This window comes from Schistocerca piceifrons, chromosome 3 (assembly GCF_021461385.2).
Source record: "Schistocerca piceifrons isolate TAMUIC-IGC-003096 chromosome 3, iqSchPice1.1, whole genome shotgun sequence".
In the NCBI taxonomy this organism is placed as follows: domain Eukaryota; kingdom Metazoa; phylum Arthropoda; class Insecta; order Orthoptera; family Acrididae; genus Schistocerca; species Schistocerca piceifrons.
In genome coordinates, this window is record NC_060140.1 from 30,879,227 (window position 1) to 30,898,390 (window position 19,164).

Consider the following 19,164-nt stretch of genomic DNA (forward strand, 5'->3'; position numbering starts at 1 on the left):
TCCATTTTTCAGCCCTTGAAAACCTTGGTCACAGCCTTTTGTCCAATGGAACGGAACATTTTTACGACAGAGGCGGTTCAGAGGCGCGGCAGTTTGTGCCTCATTTCGAATGAACTTTATTTAGTAAGTCAGTTTTCCAAGAACAGCTTTCAGTTCACGTAAATTCTTCGGAGATGGCAAGAGCTGAATTGCTTGCAAATATTTCGTAAAAGGACGAGCGCCATTGGCGTCGATGATATGTCCTGAGTATTTAATAGTTGTGTTGAAAGAACATCATTTCTATTAGTTACGTTTGAGGCTCTTCTCGGTTAAAACTTGAAAAAGTCCTAATTTTTAAGATGTTCTTCCGGTGTTTGTCTGGAGACGATAATGTCGTCAAAGTAACTAAACTAAGAAGGCACATTGGACATTACTTGTTTCAGAAGTTTTTAAAACTACGCAAGCGCGGAAACACTTCCGTAAGTTAGACGTTGATATTCAACACTCCGACAGGAGTATTCACAACGCAAATTCGCTCTGTCTCTTCGACCAACTGCCATTGAAGATAGGTTTCTGAAAGATCAATTTTTGAGAACTGTGCTCCCGCTAGGAAATCCAATATTTCCCTTATACGACCAAGGGTGATGGCGACTGACTTGATGAAATACGTTTTAAGACACCAACGGATTTCAGTCTCTGAACTTCTATGGCTACGTCATCGCACAATTCATGCGGCACAAGGCGTGCGTGGCAAAATCTGGGTCGCCCATTAGCTTTCAGCGTAATGTGAGCGTGAAAACCTTTTGCGCATCATGGAGTACCGTCGAACAAATGTTGATACTTGTCACAGGGTTGTTGAATTGTGGCATAGGAAAATTTCATATCAATGGCATCCACATTGTCCTTGCGAGCTAACATCCCAAAGATGTTCTAGATCACATGCGGTTCCTCTTCCTCGAAATGTCTTGACTGAAACTCGTCTAGGGGGGGTTGAACCGCGTGTGTCACACTACACGCCCTAAATTAGACACTTGTGACCCTTTGGTTAAATTGTCTGGCTGTTGGCAAGTTTGCGAAATTGTATGAAGTTAATATGACATATAATAACAGTAATAGTAACATCGGGAACTAATAGCGAAAGTGGTCGTATTTAGAGTTACTATGACACTAGAGCGCGTATGCATTTGACACAGTTCGATCATCCACAACCGGGACCATCCGACTGCCATGTCATCCTCAGTGGAGGATGCGGATAGGAGGGGCGTGGGGTTACCACACCGCTCTCCCGGCCGTTATGATGGTATTCTCGACCGAAGCCGCTCTATTCGCTCGAGTAGCTCCTCAGTTGGCATCATGAGGCTGAGTGCACCCCGAAAAATGGCAACAGCGCATGGCGGCCAGGATGGTCACCCATCCAAGTGCCGACCACGCCCGACAGCGCTTAACTTCGGTGATCTCACGGGAGCCGGTGTATCCACTGCGGCAAGGCCGTTGCCTGTTTGAAATAAAGTAACAATAATATCCATTACATAATAAACGTTAAATTCTTTTACATAAAACCAATACAATTTCCTTCTTAGCTTTGAATGCCACGGCCAGTAGCCTTGCATCAATGTGCTTTCAGAGAAATAAATAAATAAAGAACAAAAGTAACTATTATGTACTAAACTTTACAAAAAATATTCTGTTACGTAATGACCCAATAAGGTGTCATGCTGTCATCGTTCAATGTGTTCTTGTGTGGAGAAAATGATGATCTGATGCTAAACTGAAAATACTGAGAATTTATATTTACTATATCTTTTAAATAACTAAGGTCACTTTAATGATGCGCTTTTATATCAAATGTCTATCGTTAAGATCGACCTAAGCGTTTAGATTTTAGCATTCAGGTCTTTGTTACAAAATTCGTCAATTTCACTTCAACAGAAAATCGTAAGCTATTATAGATATGAGAGATATTCAAGTTTTATTGGGATCACCATGAGATTTTATGGAGAATGTCAGATTAAAATTACTGTGGCTTGATTCCCTGCATTACTACAGATTTAAATAGTTTTCATAAATGTTTCGCTTTATGGCCGATCTTAGGTCCACCATATTTAACACTGCAACGTCAACACGGCCACAAAAACCTTCTACTGGGTTTCCCTATGACGTAGTTTCCCGTCTGTCTCACTCGCACACTACAGCGCTTAGGGCTCAATAGACAATAGACGCCTGTGAAGTTCCCTATCTCGTGGTGAATCTGCGCCCTTTGCGGCACGCGGTCCTGGACGAAAGGGTTCGTTACACAATTCCTGAAGGCTAATTCTTTCGGTCATATACTTAAATGAGAGCTAAATGCTCGTTCAGTCACATCCTGTATGCGTGATCCGAAAGAAACTAATGCATCCGTCGCAAAAATATTTGGGCACGTGTATGAACGGACTACAGTGAAAGGGACTTCCTTAGTCGTGCTTTTGTATTTTGCAGGTAAGCGAGACGAGCCATGTCGCCGTTATAAGCGGTGAGATGCAGACTTCATGTTTGAGAAGGTGTTTGGCCAAGTTTTTCGTGTGTGTCTAGGTCATGCAACGTGACAGAAGAGCGAGTACCTAGTTGAAAAAGCACTGACTAATTACAACTTGGGATGTAATTCAAAGTTTTCGGTGTGTTCTCTGAATACAATTGTCCATTCTGTGTTGTGGAAAACTGTTCCCTGTTTCCATCTACGCACTGGAGCACTTTTTTTTTAAATTTCGAAATTGGAAGAGGCTTGTTGAAGTGCTTGGTATTCGCATTAAACGATTGTGTGTGCATTTTCTGCGTCTTCGCTCGTCTCATTTTTGAGCTGGAGGAGGCGCAGAATCTGAACATGAAATCACGTAGATTTCCATCCATTCCTGCTTTGCATAATTCCTGCGTGAAACACAGGTGGGCTTGCTAGCCTTTTGCAGGCAGAGCGGTTTTGTATGTCACATACGATGACAAAAATTGCATTCAGCTTTTCTAAAGAAGCAGTTCTCTCGATCATCGGTGACACAGCATTTTGCACATGGCTTCGCTTTGCGCGGAGTTGGGTCAGTGTAACTAGCGCCGCGTCGGCACGGGAAGCGGTGTATGTAGTGTGTCCGGCCTAGTTTACACGATGCTGACTTGCGAGTGCTGGGGCAGTGGCTGCGGCACAGGTTGTCCGTCTCAAGTTAAGCGATGACTGGCAGACAGAAACCTTGCTCGGCTAAGTCTTCAACTTCGCGTGCACCGACAACTTTAAGCACTTCACTGAGCCTAGGTTTGCGATGCATTAGGATTTCGGCCTTCAATCTCTAATCTGATACATTCTGAGTAACAGTATCGCGAAGCATTTCGCCATAGACACAACTGAATTAACTGTCCCCACTCGTGCCCTGCAGTTCTGCAGTCCATTCTTTGTAGGACTGATCACAAAATTTATACCGTACAGCAGCAACGTGTATTTGACTCTCAAAAAAATTCATCTGATCTTGTAATTAGGGCAAGGTTTTAAACAATTTCACTAGTAGGCGGTCGGTGTACACTCCTGCACATGAAAAGAAAAATGCACATCGTGATTCAGCTGTTATTCGTTGGTGTCGAAATGCTGATGTAGCCGTGTTTCATATACTGCCCATGTTTCCTTCGCCTTATCAAACTGTTTGAAGTGCGATGGCGGTACCTGAACTGCTTCTCTACCTTCTGGCGCCCTCTGCTGCTGGATTGCTTGTGCTTGCATGAGGGAAGAAACTGCTGACACCAGTTCTGTTATTTGTCGACTCTGAAACTGAACAAGAGATGTTAGACGTTCCCCAGTAGTTAGATGTTGCGCTCCCTGGTTTGCCAAGATTCCTTAGATATCTCAAGTTAAATACACTACTGCCCATTAAAATTGCTGCACCACGAAACGCGAAATTTAACCGACAGTAAGAAGATGTTGTGATATGCAAATGATTAGCTTTACAGAGCATTCACACAAGGTTGGCGCCGGTGGCGACACCTACAACATGCTGATATGAGGAAAGTTTACAACCGATTTCTCATACACAAACAGCAGTTGACCGGCGTTGTCTGGTGAAACGTTGTTGTGATGCCTCGTGTAAGGAGGAGGAATGCGTACCATCACGTTTCCGACTCTGATAAAGATCGGATTGTAGCCTATCGCGATTGCCGTTTATCGTATCGCTACATTGCTGCTCGCGTTGGTCGAGATCCAATGACTGTTAGCAGAATATGGAATCGTTGGGTTCAGGAGGGTAATACGGAACGCCGTGCTGGATCCCAACGGCCCCGTATCACTAGCAGTCGAGATGAAAGGCATCTTATCCGCCTGGCTGTAACGGATCGTGCAGCCACGTCTCGATCCCTGAGTCAACAGATGGGGACGTTTGCAAGACAACAACCATCTGCACGAACAGTTCGACGACGTTTGCAGCAGCATGGACTATCAGCTCGGAGACCATGGCTATGGTTACTCTTGACTTTGCATCACAGGCAGGAGCGCCTGCGATGGCGTAGTCAACGACGAAGCTGGGTACACAAATGGCAAAACGTCATTTTTTCGAATGAATCCGTGGTCGCATCCGTGTTTGGCGACTTCGCGGTGAATGCACATTGGAAGCGTGTATTTGTAACCGCCATACTGGCGTATCACCCGCCGTGATGGTATGGGATGCAATTGGTTACACGTCTCGGTCACCTCTTGTTCGCACTGACGGCAGTTTGAACAGTGGACGTTACGTTTCAGATGTGTTACGAACCGTCACCGTTCATTGGATGCCTGCGAAACCCTACATTTCAGCAGGATAATGCACGACCGCATGTTGCAGGTCCTGTACGGGCCTTTCTGGATACAGAAAATGTTCGACTGCTGCCCTGGCCAGCACATTCTCCAGATCTCTCACCAATTGAAAACGTCTGGTCAATGGTGGCCGAGCAACTGGCTCGTCACAATACGCCAGTCACTACTCTTGATGAACTGTGGTATCGTGTTGAAGCTGCATGGACAGCTGTACCTGTACACGCCATCCTAGCTCTGTTTGACTCAATGCTCAGGCGTATCGAGGCCGGTATTACCGCCAGAGGTGGTTGTTCTGGGTACCGATTTCTCTGGATCTACGCACCCAAATTCCGTGGAAATGTAATCACATTTCGGTTCTAGTATAATATTTTTGTCCAATGAATACCCGTTTATCATCTGCATTTCTTCTTGGTGTAGCAATTTTAATGGCCGGTAGTGTATTTTTACTTAGTATATGCATATTCATAAAAAATTCGATAGAAAGAAAATGACTGTCCTGCTCTGATGTCCAAAACTCGTTGTTCCACTTCATTTTCCTCGTCGCCGGTATGTTATAACTTTCTTGCACGCTGTGTGATTCTTTACCGAGGAACAGAAGCTCTTCATGAACAGAGAATCCAGATATTAATTTGTTCTACATCTAATATGAAAGAGGACAAGTAATACATAATTTTGTTGCTGTAGAAGCAGTGTCCAGTTGCTAACAGTAGCTCTGAATGTTCAATCATGTATAGATACCACAGATTTATAAATCAGTCAGTCTACAATACAATAACTATTCAGGTAGACCACGATCCCTGGCCACTATTGAAGTCTGCAGATGTTGTTGAGCTGGCAAATCCACGAGATGGGCTCAGTGCACGAATGTTCGAACTTAAGTACAGCCGACACCGGAGCTCCGGCGAGGGGATGCCCGCATCTCGTTGGCAGCGGCGTCGTCGTTCGTGGCAGGCAGCGCCCTTGCGCCGCGGTGGCGGTTGTAGCAAACGCGGCGGCGTAACTGACAGCGGGCGTATATGAACGTGCGCCCAACCGGTCAACGACCGATACCGCAGACTCGACAAGTCGTTGGAAGTCCCCTGCAGAAACATTACGCTATGCTCCCTCTCTAGGCGTCCATAACCGCGAATGTGTTGCCGGTGCACGATTTTCTGCACGAAGTGGCCTCTCGATTATGTACCATAAATGATTGATAGGATTCGTGACTTACGATCTAGGTGGCCAAATCATTGGTTCGAATTGTCCAGAAGCTTCTCCAAACCAAATGCGGCCAACTGTGGCCCGGTGACATGGCTCACTGTCACCCATAAAAAATCCATCGGTTTTTGGGAAGATGAAGATCATGAATGTCACCAAGTAGCCAGTACAACCTGATCGGTTCGGTTGGACCAGAGGACCCACTCCGTCACATATAAACGTAGCCCACACCATTATGGAGCCACCACCAGCTAGAACAGTGTCTTGTTTAGAGCTTGGGTCCACACCTTCGTGGTGTCTGCGCCACATTCGAACCCTGTCATCTCTCACCAACTGAAATCGGGACTCATCTGATGAGGACACGGTTTGCCAGTCGTCTAGGGCACAACCGGTATGTTGACTAGCCCAGGACAGGTATTGTGGGCGGTGCCGTGCTGTTAGCAAAGGCACTCGCCTCGGGCGTCCGCTGCCACAGCCCATTAACGACAAATTTCGAAGCACTGTCCTACAGGACACGTACGTCGTACGTCCCACGTTGATTTCTGCGCTTATATCACACAATGTCACCGTCTGTTAAAGCCGACAAACTCTACGCAAACACTGTTGCTCTTGGTCGTTTGCAGAACTCTGTACGCCACTGCATGGTCCGTGGTGAGACGCAATGCCTGATATTCGACATTCTCGGCACACTCTTGACGCTGAGGATCTTGTAAACGCCGGCCGTGATGGCCGAGCGGTTCTAGGGGCTACAGTCTGGAACGGCGCGACCGCTACGGTCGCAGGTTCGAATCCTGCCTCGCGCATGGATGTGTGTGATGTCCTTAGGTTAGTTAGGTTTAAGTAGTCCTAAGTTCTAGGGGACTGATGACCTCAGATGTTAAGTCCCATAGTGCTCAGAGCCATTTGAATCATTTTTGATCTCGTAAACCCTCGTCGCCAATTTTGTAAAGGCCTCGTCGCTACTGCTGCGGAGGCAGAGTCAGTGAGTTGGTGGAACGGCTTGTGGTGCAGTATACCGCTAAGACAATTTCTCCCTGTCACTATTACACACCTATCCCCCAGGGTCAGGTAACAGGATAGGAGAACAAAGGGTTGTACAACACTCCAGCAAATTAGTGAACAAAGTCACACAAATGAGCTAAAAAAATTATTTGTCTTTCTGACTTGTCGAATGATTAAGTCTGCAACACTGCATGTAATATTACACAAAAAAGCCCTCAATGTCTAAGTGCAAATAATCGTAGGTAGGCTTCACAGTACGTAGCAAATGCAATTACAACAAAAAATGGTACAAATCGCTCTGAGCACTATGGGACTTAACATCGGAGGTCATCAGTCCCCTAGAACTTAGAACTACTTAAACATAACTAACCTAAGGACATCACACACATCCATGCCCGAGGCAGGATTCGAACCTGCGACCGTAGCGGTCGCGCGGTTCCAGACTGAAGCGCCTAGAACCACTCGGTCACAACGGCCGGCGCAATTACAACAACTTTCTGTTCACTGAACGCCGTTGCCTGTCCAAGTCGACCCTGGACGATGATGTATAACCAACACGACGAGAGCTGCTCTTCTACCTTCCGAGCAGGCTTCTGTCCGTTGTCGACGATTTGCACTCGACCGGCAACTGGCCGACGCGAAGTCGGTATCTTCGTGCTCGGCGCCGCCCGTGGCGCTGCTGGACGCCCTACGGCACCGACACCAGCTCGCATCTTTGCGCCTGTGGTGCTTTTGCCCCGGCTGTGTCTTGTTCGGACGGCGCAGCAGAGGATCTCGGAATATTGAGGCGCCTAACGGTTTCGAATTGAGAGGTTCCATGCGTGTCGCTCTAACAACCATTCAGCGTTCAAAGTCTGTTGGTTCACGTCGTGGGGCCGTTACACACGCTGGAAAATTTTTCACGTGAATCACCTGAGTACAAGTGCCTTGTGTAGGTGGTGCTAGTGGTACATATTTCTATCCCTTGAGTTCTGTTACCACAGTGTATGTTCGGTTTGACAACGCACAAATATTTGCTCACCAGATACCGCCCACAGGTATGCTCCGCATGTGTTTTAATAGCAGTTTACCTTATTCAGAAATAGATCTAGTGAAAATATTTGTACTTTTATTAAGGTCTTAATATAAGCTTTTTATTTTTCCTATTGTTACGTGTGACGAGGGCCAAAACAGGTTACGATAATGTCATAAAAAGTGACTGTGTCAAAAATGAAACGTTATAATTATTGTTACTGCTTACCGCTGTATCTATGTCACCAGGGTTGTGATCCTGCAATATGAGGTGGTTTACCTGTGTGGTGTACGTGTTTCCACTTTTCAGTGCTTTAGGTGTTCAGAGTACCTTATTCTGAAATTTATGGTTGTGTTTCACACACAAGCCAAATGACAGTCAGTGACACATGTCTTTTTTGTTAAATTTATTTAAAGTGGCGAAGAGTGTTTGTAATTTTGTACTACAGTGTCACCACAAATCAACTCGAGTAAGTAACAGAACTTTTCTCTCTTAATTATTTTCAGCCATAATGGCTATGTTTGTGGACCATGACTGTGTGGGATAATTATTTATTTCAAGTTTCTGCTACCAGTCACTTTTTATTTTATTTTATGCTTAACCTAACATAATGCAACGCGGACTAGTCCGTCATCTTGTGCGAAGCAATTTGTGCAGTGGCAATCAGTGACAAAATATAATGTGCAATAGTGTAATGTCAATCAACAGCTCCGCCATTACACCAGTGATACAAGTGAAGCAGCAGGATGATGAAATTGCTGTAATATACATAGTCAACAACAAAAGAAAACCAGCAGAAGGTATCACTGATTTCGACTTCTAGATATTCACTGCCCCACTCCTCCCCCCCCCCCCCCCCTCAAATGCCACACCAGCAGCTACATTAAAAAAATTAAAAAAACAATGGACAAAGTGTTCTAGACTTTTCTAGTTTAAGACTATTTATTTTTAAGTAACATTTCTCTATGTATGTATGTATTAACGCTTTAAAATGAACAGAACATGTTCGAAACGCGTTGCATTAAGTTAGATTAAGCATAAAATGACTGGTAGCAGAAACTTCAAATAAATAAATAATTTTCTCTCTTCATCTCTTATATTTTCAAATCTTGTCTGGCTAATACAGTGACTGAAGAAAGAGTGTGCAGTACTCGCCACGCCCTTTCCTACAGAGAAATAAGTTCATTTACGTGCATTCGGCATCGTTTGAGTATCGAAAGCCGTAACGCAGCATTCGTCTACAAGCGCATCCATCCCGCTCTAGGCGGTTAACATAAATTCTAACCACGTCGTTCCCCCTGAAACTGACGAAGGAGATCGGCCGCACTGTGACCCTAAGCCGTCGGCCGATGTTATCGGGGGCCGTCTGGCGACCGTTGTCGGTCCGAGTGAGCCTGCAGCCTAACCGCTGCAAGTGGCAGACAGCCAGCCGCGGTACCATTGAACTGGGACTCTGTGCGGTGCACAACCTGCGTTTAACGAGGCAGGCGTGATGGATATTTGGCGACCTCTTCAGTTGACTGCACTGACCGCCTACTTCCACTAATCTTCCCGCCTGCACGCACGCCGCTCGGTTCAACAGCTGGACACGGACGTTTAAATGGTGTCAGCAGAGGTCAAACTCCGAACGTCGCTTTGCGTATCTGTAAATAACTGCTCATCCCTCACCACTGGCGAGCGAGCGGCCAACGCATTAAACTCTCACGTCACGGCCAGAGGGCACAGTTGCCGCCGAAAGTGTGAGTGCACGAATTATCCAGCGCACGGCTCAAACAGGTCCAAGCGCCAAAGAAACTGCCGTCCGCAAAGCCTACATAAGACAACAAGTGTCTGGCGCTGTTGTTAGATCGCTTATTGCTGCTACAATGGCAGGTTATCAAGATTTTAGTGAGTTTGAATGTGGTGTTATAGTCGGCGCACGAGCCATACGACTATTTAACGAGTGTACCGTGAAAATCAGGAAACCGGTAAAACATCAAATCTCCACTGAAGAAAATCGTTCAACGTGACAGAAGTGCACCCCTTCCGGAAACTGTTGCAGATTTCAATGCTGCTCCATTAACAAGTGTCAGCGTGCGAACTATTCAACGAAACATCACGATATGGGCTTTCGGAGCCGAGGACCTATTCGTGTACCCTTGATGACTGCACGACACAAAGCTTTACGCCTCGCCTGAGCCCGTCAACACCGACATTGCACTGTTGATGACTGAAAACGTGTTGCCTGGTCAGACGAGTCTCGTTTTGGATTTTATCGAGAGGATGGACGTGTACGGATATGGAGACAACCTCATGTATCCACGGAGTCTGCATGTCAGCACGGGACTGTTCAAGCTGGTGGAGGCTCTGTAATGGTGTGGGGTTCAAATGGTTCAAATGGCTCTGAGCACTATGGGACGTAACTGCTGTGGTCATCAGTCCCCTAGAACTTAGAACTACTGAAACCTAACTAACGTAAGGACGTCACACACATCCACGCCCGAGGCAGGATTCGAACCTGCGACCGTAGCGGTCTCGCGGTTCCAGACTGTAGCGCCTAGAACCGCTCGGCCACTCCGGCCGGCAATGGTGTGGGGCGTGTGAAGTTGGGGTGACAGAGGAATCCTGATAGTCTAGAAACGACTCTGACAGGTGACACGTATGTAAGCATTCTGTCTGATCACCTGCACCCATTAATGTCTACTGTGGATTCTGACGAACTTGGGCAATTCCAGCAGAACAATGCGACACTCCACACGCCCAGAATTGCTACAGAGTCGCTGCAGGAACGCTCTTCTGAGCTGTAACACTTCCGTTGTCCACCAGACTCCGCAGATATGAACATTATTGAGCATATCTGGGATGCCTTGCTACGTGCCCTTCAGAAGAGATCTCCACCCCCTCTTACCCTTACTGATTTATGGACAGTCCTGCAGGATTCATGGCATCACCCATCACCCCCACTCCCACCCCCCCAAACACTACTCAGACATTATTCGAGTCCATGCTACGTTGTGTTGCGGCACTTCTGCGTGCTCGCGGGGGTCCTACACGATATTAGGCAGGTGTACCAGTTTCTTCGGCTCTTCAGTGTGGTACCGCCGTCTGACCCACGAAACCCGGTGAAGCAGCGGAGCGCCTTATCCACTGATTTGTTTTTGTTACACTATGGTCGCAGGTTCGAATCCTGCCTCGGGCATGGATGTGTGTGATGTCCTTAGGTTAGTTTGGTTTAAGTAGTTCTAGATTCTAGGGGACTGATGACCCCAGACGTTGAGTCCCATAGTGCTCAGAGCCATTTGAACCATTTTTTTGTTTTTGTTATTCTCTGGGTCAGCATCTTCTCACGGACTTCTCGTTCTTGGCCTTCTTCCTCCGCGAACAAAACCGGGGACCTTTGCTGACATTCAGTGCGCATCAGTTCGAATGATGCGACATGTTCACGCAAGATATTTGCTTCCCGTTCAGGCCTCAGTATCTGGGGTCTTGTAAGTTTCATCAGGCCATAGAGTACGGTATACCGGTTCGGCTATTATCCAGTCTTCGCATTTGCTATTGGACCGAAGTTCTTTCTTCACGCATAGGAAGCAAAGATATTACTGAAGTCTTAAACCCTCGTACGCTGCATCTTGCATCTGTGCAATATAATTTATTCGGTACATAAGGAGTTTGATCTTCCTTAACTGACTGTATGATTTACGGAATTACTAGAACTGTAGAAGATGGTTCAAATGGCTCTGAGCACTATGCGACTTAACTTCTGAGGTCATCAGTCGCCTAGAACTTAGAACTAATTAAACCTAACTAACCTAAGGACATCACACACATCCATGCCCGAGGCAGGATTCGAACCTGCGACCGTAGCGGTCGATCGTTTCCAGACTGTAGCGCCTAGAACCGAACGGTCACTCCGGCCGGCTAACTGTAGAAGATAATCCAAGTATTTGAGATGTGTTAGAAAAAGGGGCTGAAAATTAAGTTGTGTGATAAGAAAAGAAATGACGATGTTCCCCACAGAAGCGGAAGGAGAAGCAAAATGTGGAAAAACGTGACAAGTAGAAGAGACAATATGATAGAACATGGGACACCAGGCAACAGCTTCCAAGATACTTCAGGAAATAGTAGAGGACAGAAACGTAAGGGAGGACAGAATATGTGCAACAAATAACTGAGGACATTGGAGTGTGAGATGGAGAGGTTGCCACAGGAGAGGAAATCGTGGCGGACCGCATCAAATCAGTTAGAAGATTGAGTACCTAAAAAAAAAGACCAATTTTTATTTCCAGACATATTCACTTTCATCTGATCACAGCATACAGTTTAGACAATAAGTGAACGTCCTCATGTCTTCGTAAAGTAAGCCGCGCTTTAACACCTGGTATACCCACAAGGCGTGCGTCAACCCAAGAACGATTTCTGACTTGGATCCTCGCATTGATTTTTTATGGATTTCTCCCAAGCACTTGAAACGTCTGGCTCTTTCACATGATCATCTTTCCACTTTCAGTGGTTGAAGTAGACTTCTTGTCTCGGTTTGATCCTTGAGATGAGAAAATATTCATAATTTTTGTAGATGGGTTCTGCGTTGAGCAAACATAATTCTTTTCTTCTTTTTACCTAGACATGTTTCACTAAAGTTACAGCATCTTCAGTGTTGTCTTTTTTTAAGTTTCTTTGTTGTTACCACATGCTGATGCCTCTCTGACTTCGGCGAAACATGTCTGGGTAACAAGAAGAGAAAATGTGGTTGCTCATCGCGAAACCCCTCCAAAAAAACAAATTTGTTTGTAAGCAGACAAAGTCACAAGAAAGACCTTCAACTTCAACATGAATAAAGAAATACGCAATTTGTAACTCATTTACAAGGAGACCGAGACTGTTCGGCCTTACTCAGTCGTACCTGTTTACTCATTCGTAGCTGTCCATCGTGGACTCTATAGAGTGTCATACTGTCAGTGGGCAAACGTTTACAACACAAAACAAACTAAAATCTGTTTCTAAGAGCTATTCTCTTTTTGCCTTGATGGGCCAGGAGTATTTCGATTGGGACTAGTGGGGGATACTGAAACGGTAGTGTCTCGTCCCCCTTCTTACCTCAGCGTAGTGTACCTGGTGTGTACCATCGTCGAATGACTGTGACGAATGCTTATCTTCCACGTCTTCGCTTCATCGCGTCTGCTTGTGGCAGCATGTCTTCTGCTAGACGGCCGCTGACGTTTCTTTTCGCCAACTTCGTCGAGCTAAGCTGGTGCTCAGTATTCTGTTGACCTATCCACGCCAGCCACAGTAAGTAGTAATAACAAATAAAATAGAGATTTTATAAAATTTCAGAATGGTATCAATTTATTTGTGTAGAAACTATCGTTGTTTTTGATAAGGTGGAAGACATTAATTTTCACTGTACTGCAGATGCTTGAATTACGCCATTACTTTCGGTATCTTTACGTTTATTTGTGTATTGCAGGCAACAGGAACACATTTCCATTTCATTAAGCACCCACCTGAACTCATGGTGTCACCAGCAAATGATATCAGGCTCGTATCTCCTACGTGGAGATGGTGTGAGGCCTACGTTATTGCACCGTGAGTGTATACGTAACCCATCAGCGGTAATTGTGAGGAGAAACCACGCACTGACATCCGCATCCTCCGTAGTTTTAGCTTTCTCTACTGCTCCATCAGCGTTGATTTCTGCAGTCTGCTTCGCGTACCATTCTGACCCATTATTGAACACCCGGCTGTCCAAAGTTCAAGCATAAGATGTTTTATTGTGCTTCCTCATAGTGGGCAGCACAGCCGAGAAGAAGACACAAACTCGGACGAGAGTGATGCAGGCGCCTTCGCAGCTGGTAAATAAAGAACAGGCGTCCAAAAACATTAACTGTAAGCTCTAAATCCTCCATCATTCAAAAAATGCAAAAAAGAATGTCCTTGAAGAGATCGAAATTTAAAGTTGTCTTAAAAATCAGACAAGAAACACTCACCAACGCACGAACTGATCTACAAAACAGAAGGCTTGTAAATAGCTACATTCTACTTGCCACTGATCTAAACCAAAGTAAAAATAGTTCCCTCACGCACACGCACACACACACACACACACACACACACACGCACACATACACATACACACACAAAGTAGAATCATTTGTTTACGTAGTCTACACACGAAGCGACTTTTTAACTGTTCGAATAACCATATCATATGTAATTTAACGATTTTATTTTCATATTTTATGATTTTTAGTAACTTTCCTTTAAGTATACATACAAATACATCTTCATAGATATCTGAAACATTTAGACCATCTGCAGTTTTAGTCTTTGAACAGCGTTATATCTTTTCACGATTACCTTCCGTAAGTGCACCAACTGTCAAACTATCAAGTGCAATACAAATTGTAAACCAAAACAAACGAAAACACGTAACGTTAATACACTACCATTTTAATACGTATGCCACTTTGTTCAAAGAAACTGTCTTCGTCAAGTTAAATTCAACCAGCGTACTCCCATCATGTGGCCGTAACGTACACTACTGGCCATTAAAATTGCTACACCAAGAAGAAATCAGATGATGAACAGGTATTCATTGGACAAATATATTATACTGGAACTGACATGTGATTACATTTTCACACAATTTGGGTGCATAGATCCTGAGAAATCAGTATCCAGAACATCCACCTCTGGCCGTAATAACGGCCTTGCTATGCCTGGGCATTCAGTCAAACAGAACTTGGATGGCGTGTACAGGTACAGTTGCCCATGCAGCTTCAACACGATACCACAGTTCATCAAGAGTAGTGACTGGCGCACTGTGACGAGCCAGTTGCTCGGCCACCATTGACCAGACGTTTTCAATTGGTGAGAGATCTGGAGAATGTGCTGGCCAGGGCAGCAGTCGAACATTTTCTGTACCCAGAAAGGCCCGTACAGGACCAGCAACATGCGGTCGTGCATTATTCTGCTGAAATGTAGGGTTTCGCAGGGATCGAATGGAGGGTAGAGCCACGAGTCGTAACACATCTGAAATGTAACGTCCACTGTTCCAAAGTGTCGTCAATGCGAACAAGAGGTGACCGAGACGTGTAACCCATGGCACCCCATACCATCACGGCGGGTGGTACGTCATTATGGCGATGACGAATATACGCTTCCAATGTGCGTTCACCGCGATGTCACCAACCACGTATGCGTCCATCATGATGCTGTAAACAGAACCTGGATTCATCCGAAAAAATGACGTTTTGACATTTGTGCACCCAGTTTCGTCGTCGAGTACACCATCGCAGGCCCTCCTGTCTGTGATGCAGCGTCAAGGGTAACCGCAGCCATGGTCTCCGAGCTGATAGTCCCGGCTGCTGCAAACGTCGTCGAACTGTTCGTGCAGATGGTTGTTGTCTTGCAAACGTCCCCATCTGTTGACTGAGGGATCGAGACGTGGCTGCACGATCCGTTACAGCCATGCGGATAAGACGCCTGTCATTTCGACTGCTTGTGATACGAGGCCGTTGGGACCCAGCACGGTGTTCCGTATTACCCTCCTGAACCCACAGATTCTATATTCTGCTAATAGTCATTGGATCTCGACCAACGCGAGCAGCAATGTTGCGATACGATAAACCGCAATCGCGATAGCCTACAATCCGACCTTTGTCAAAGTCGGAAACGTGATGGTTCGCATTTCTCCTCCTTAGACGAGGCATCACAACAACGTTTCACCAGGCAACGCCGGTCAACTGCTGTTTGTGTATGAGAAATCGGTTGGAAACCTTCCTCATGTCAGCACGTTGTAGGTGTCGCCACCGGCGCTAACCTTGTGTGAATGCTCTGAAAAGCTAATCATTTGCATATCACAGCATCTTCTTCCTGTCGGTTAAATATCGCGTCTGCAGCACGTCATCTTCGTGGTGTAGCAATTTTAATGGTCAGTAGTGTAGTTTGCTTCCTAAACAGGTGAACACACGAGGATGGCTTAAATGAAAGTAATAAGTGTGGAACGAAGAAGAGGTACAAGTAAATGCAGCGTAAATATGGCAATGCCGACTTCATATGATTTTTCCATTGTATTCCACAAATCAGAAGCCTTTCCGACGTCTTCCAAAACGATGCACGTTTTTCCGGTTTCTCGATAAATTATTAACTGCAGCGCTAAAATTGCTTCCCGAGTGTCCCCGATTTCCCTAAAATGGAAACGATCCGTTTCGCTGTGTGATAAATTATTCGTGATAAAGCAGTGAAGGCAGCCAGAGACTTAACTTTGCTGCTCTCCCGGAGACGCGGTTCTTATTAGAGAAACGGTGGGACGCGAGCACTGTCCTAGAGTAGGACTACGTCGGAAAGTAATCGCCATCAAAGAAGCGCGAAGTATCTCTGCCGGAGCCTTCGACCATAGATACTAGTAGACTGGCCTTGCTGTGCAGAAGCTATAGGGCTGGTGTAGCTCCAACATAAACCACGTGACTGTTGGCAAAACGTGGCGGGATTTCAAATCAGCGGTCTGCCATCCTGTTTGTATCGTATTTTACCCACATTTCTGAATTGACTGTCAAACGCTTCCAACAAAAATTACTTTTTTATTTGCGAGAAATTATGTCAGAACTACATTTGACCTGGATTTGTTCACAGTACCATTTATAAAATCTAACAAATACATCGAACGCCCCTCTGGTGTGCAGCGGGACGGAATTACTATAAATTATCAGTTAAAGTAAAATGTCGTTAAAATTCTTTTAAACAGTAAGAGTGGGCTCGTGTCAAAACTTTGAACATTGGATTCGCCGCGATTTGAGCTCTAGTCACTTATAAGAGAAAATGGGATATGGGAATTATATCAACTATAGGTGCCAAAATTATCTACTTTAGGAGCAGGTCCATTTTAGAGTATCAATTTTAGTGGCAGTTCAAAGGTTCAGTTCCTACTATTTTTACAAAAGTTTAAACTATCAGTTAAAAAAAATGATATTTTAAATCAAAGGTGAGACTTTGAAGTTTCAGAAAATAATTTTGGAGCCTACTTTTAGTTAATAGTATCAGAAGTCAGAAAAAAAATTCTCTTCATGTGTCGACTACAGCTGCTCTTACCTTATTATAATCCCACTTGTATTTACAAAAAGGGGCGTATGTGCAGATGGCTTAAAGTTTTTCCGTTTCAGGGCCTGTATCCAAAGCTGCCTTCGGTTTTCATCCTTGGGGAACCTATGAGTAGGAACGAGAAACAGTTATACTTACTTCTGTAACCGAATTATCACAGATACTTTCCAAAATGTAATATGAGTCTGACTTTACAGGCATCACTTTCAACACTTTAATTTACGTGATACTCTATTTGACGTGTAAGAAACATAAAAGTCACTTCAGCAGATTTCAATAAACGCATCTGCACTATCATAGAAACACTTAAACGCGAAATGTAATGCCATTTCCCCCGACAAAACCCTGAGTACAGCCATAAGCGGAACACGAAACAATCATGTTTTGCCAACATTCACGTGACTTTAGCCCAGAGATGTTGGAGGCACGGAAATGACGTCAGGGCCAGTCTATTATCTTTATGGTCGAAGGCCGGAGCCAGAAGGCGCCAGTTCACGCTCACGTCGGCGGCTGGCAGCACGGAGCACGCAGCGGCTGCGCGGTTCTTGGGCGGCCCTCGGTGCGCCGCTGACCCCTGCGGGCAGCCGCGCCGTGCCGTGCTGTGCTGTGTCCCGTGCTGTGTGCTGCAGCGGCGCGACCGCAGGCGGGCGGTTTCGGGTGTCGGCCGGGCGGGTCCGCGTGTCCTGCCCCGGTCTGTATCGCGTTCCCACAGCCACGGCCACAGCGAAACCCGGTCAGCGGCAGCCGGCTTTGCGGCCGCCGACTGCCTGTGGCCGAACGGCACCGTCTGTGCGGAGCCAACTGTCCAAAAGTAATCTTCGCACCCGAGGGCAGGCTCTGTGCCACGGTGGTTGTTGGCGTAGACCTTTGACGGTGCTAGCCGCGAGACATTTCCACACTTCAGTGCGACACGTTTTTATCACGTTCGGATGACTTGTCGGAAACGTTCGCCGTACAAGTCGGCATTTTATCTGTTTGCGAAACGTTCCTCCTCGAAAATGCTCTCAGTCGTCCTTCTGTAAATGCCTGTAATGCAATGGGTTCTACATCCGAAGAAAGAGCCGGCCGGAGTGGCCGTGCGGTTCTAGGCGCTACAGTCTGGAGCCGAGCGACCGCTACGGTCGCAGGTTCGAATCCTGCCTCGGGCATGGATGTGTGTGTGATGTCCTTAGGTTAGTTAGGTTTAATTAGTTCTAAGTTCTAGGCGACTGATGACCTCCGAAGTTAAGTCGCATAGTGCTCAGAGCCATTTGAACCATTTGAAACGAAGAAAGAGGAAGGAGTGACTGGGTGCCATGTCAGTATAATACACAGGAGGCCGAAAAAAACAGCGTGTGACACTGCAAAGTATGAACAGTGGCGCTGTCGACGTCAAAAAACGCAGCATTTAGTGATCTACCCACGCCCTTTAGTCTTGACTGCACGCAGTAGCCCCATTAGGAGGTGCTGCTGTGGTAGTTTGTCACGTCCGGACATAATCTGTTACCATCACACAACGGCAGTCCCAAAAACACTGTACATCGTGTGTCCGATGATGATTGGACCTTCTGTTGCGTTGGCTGAAGAGCCAACACCGTGTTACTAATGGAGGCCGAAATGCACGCGTTTTAGCTCACGCAGGCTGGCGTGAGGAGGGAAGAACTACGTTTACATGAGGTCTGGAACATGACAAGGAATTAGAATTTAGAAAGCGGACGTAATTAGTTTGATACTTAACTTTAATCCATTAATGAGGAACGTCGCTCTTGACGGTACATGATTCACAATATTATCTGTTAGTAACTGAATATCGCGCCTTGCTAGGTCGTAGCTAATGACGTAGATGAAGGCTATGCTAAACTGTCGTCTCTGCAAATGAGAGCGTATGTAGACAGTGAACCGTCGCTAGCAAAGTCGGCTGTACAACTGGGGCGAGTGCTAGGAAGTCTCTCTAGACCTGCCGTGTGGCGGCGCTCGGTCTGCAATCACTGATAGTGGCGACACGTGGGTCCGACGTATACTAACGGACCGCGGCCGATTTAAAGGCTACCACCTAGCAAGTGTGGTGTCTGGCGGTGACACCACACCTTCCAGGGGCGATCAGTCCACATATTTTCACTGTTTG

The 19,164-nt window shown here is 46.0% G+C and overlaps 1 protein-coding gene and 1 pseudogene across 1 annotated transcript in view; one reads left to right on the top strand and one right to left on the bottom strand.

Annotated features, from left to right (window-relative positions):
* Nucleotides 1-19,164, top strand: part of LOC124789721 (collagen alpha-1(XVIII) chain-like) — a 971,515-nt gene that overhangs the window by 520,792 nt on the left and 431,559 nt on the right. The gene's annotated exons all lie outside the window — the stretch shown is intronic.
* On the bottom strand, nt 1,358-1,475 carry LOC124790210 (annotated as a pseudogene).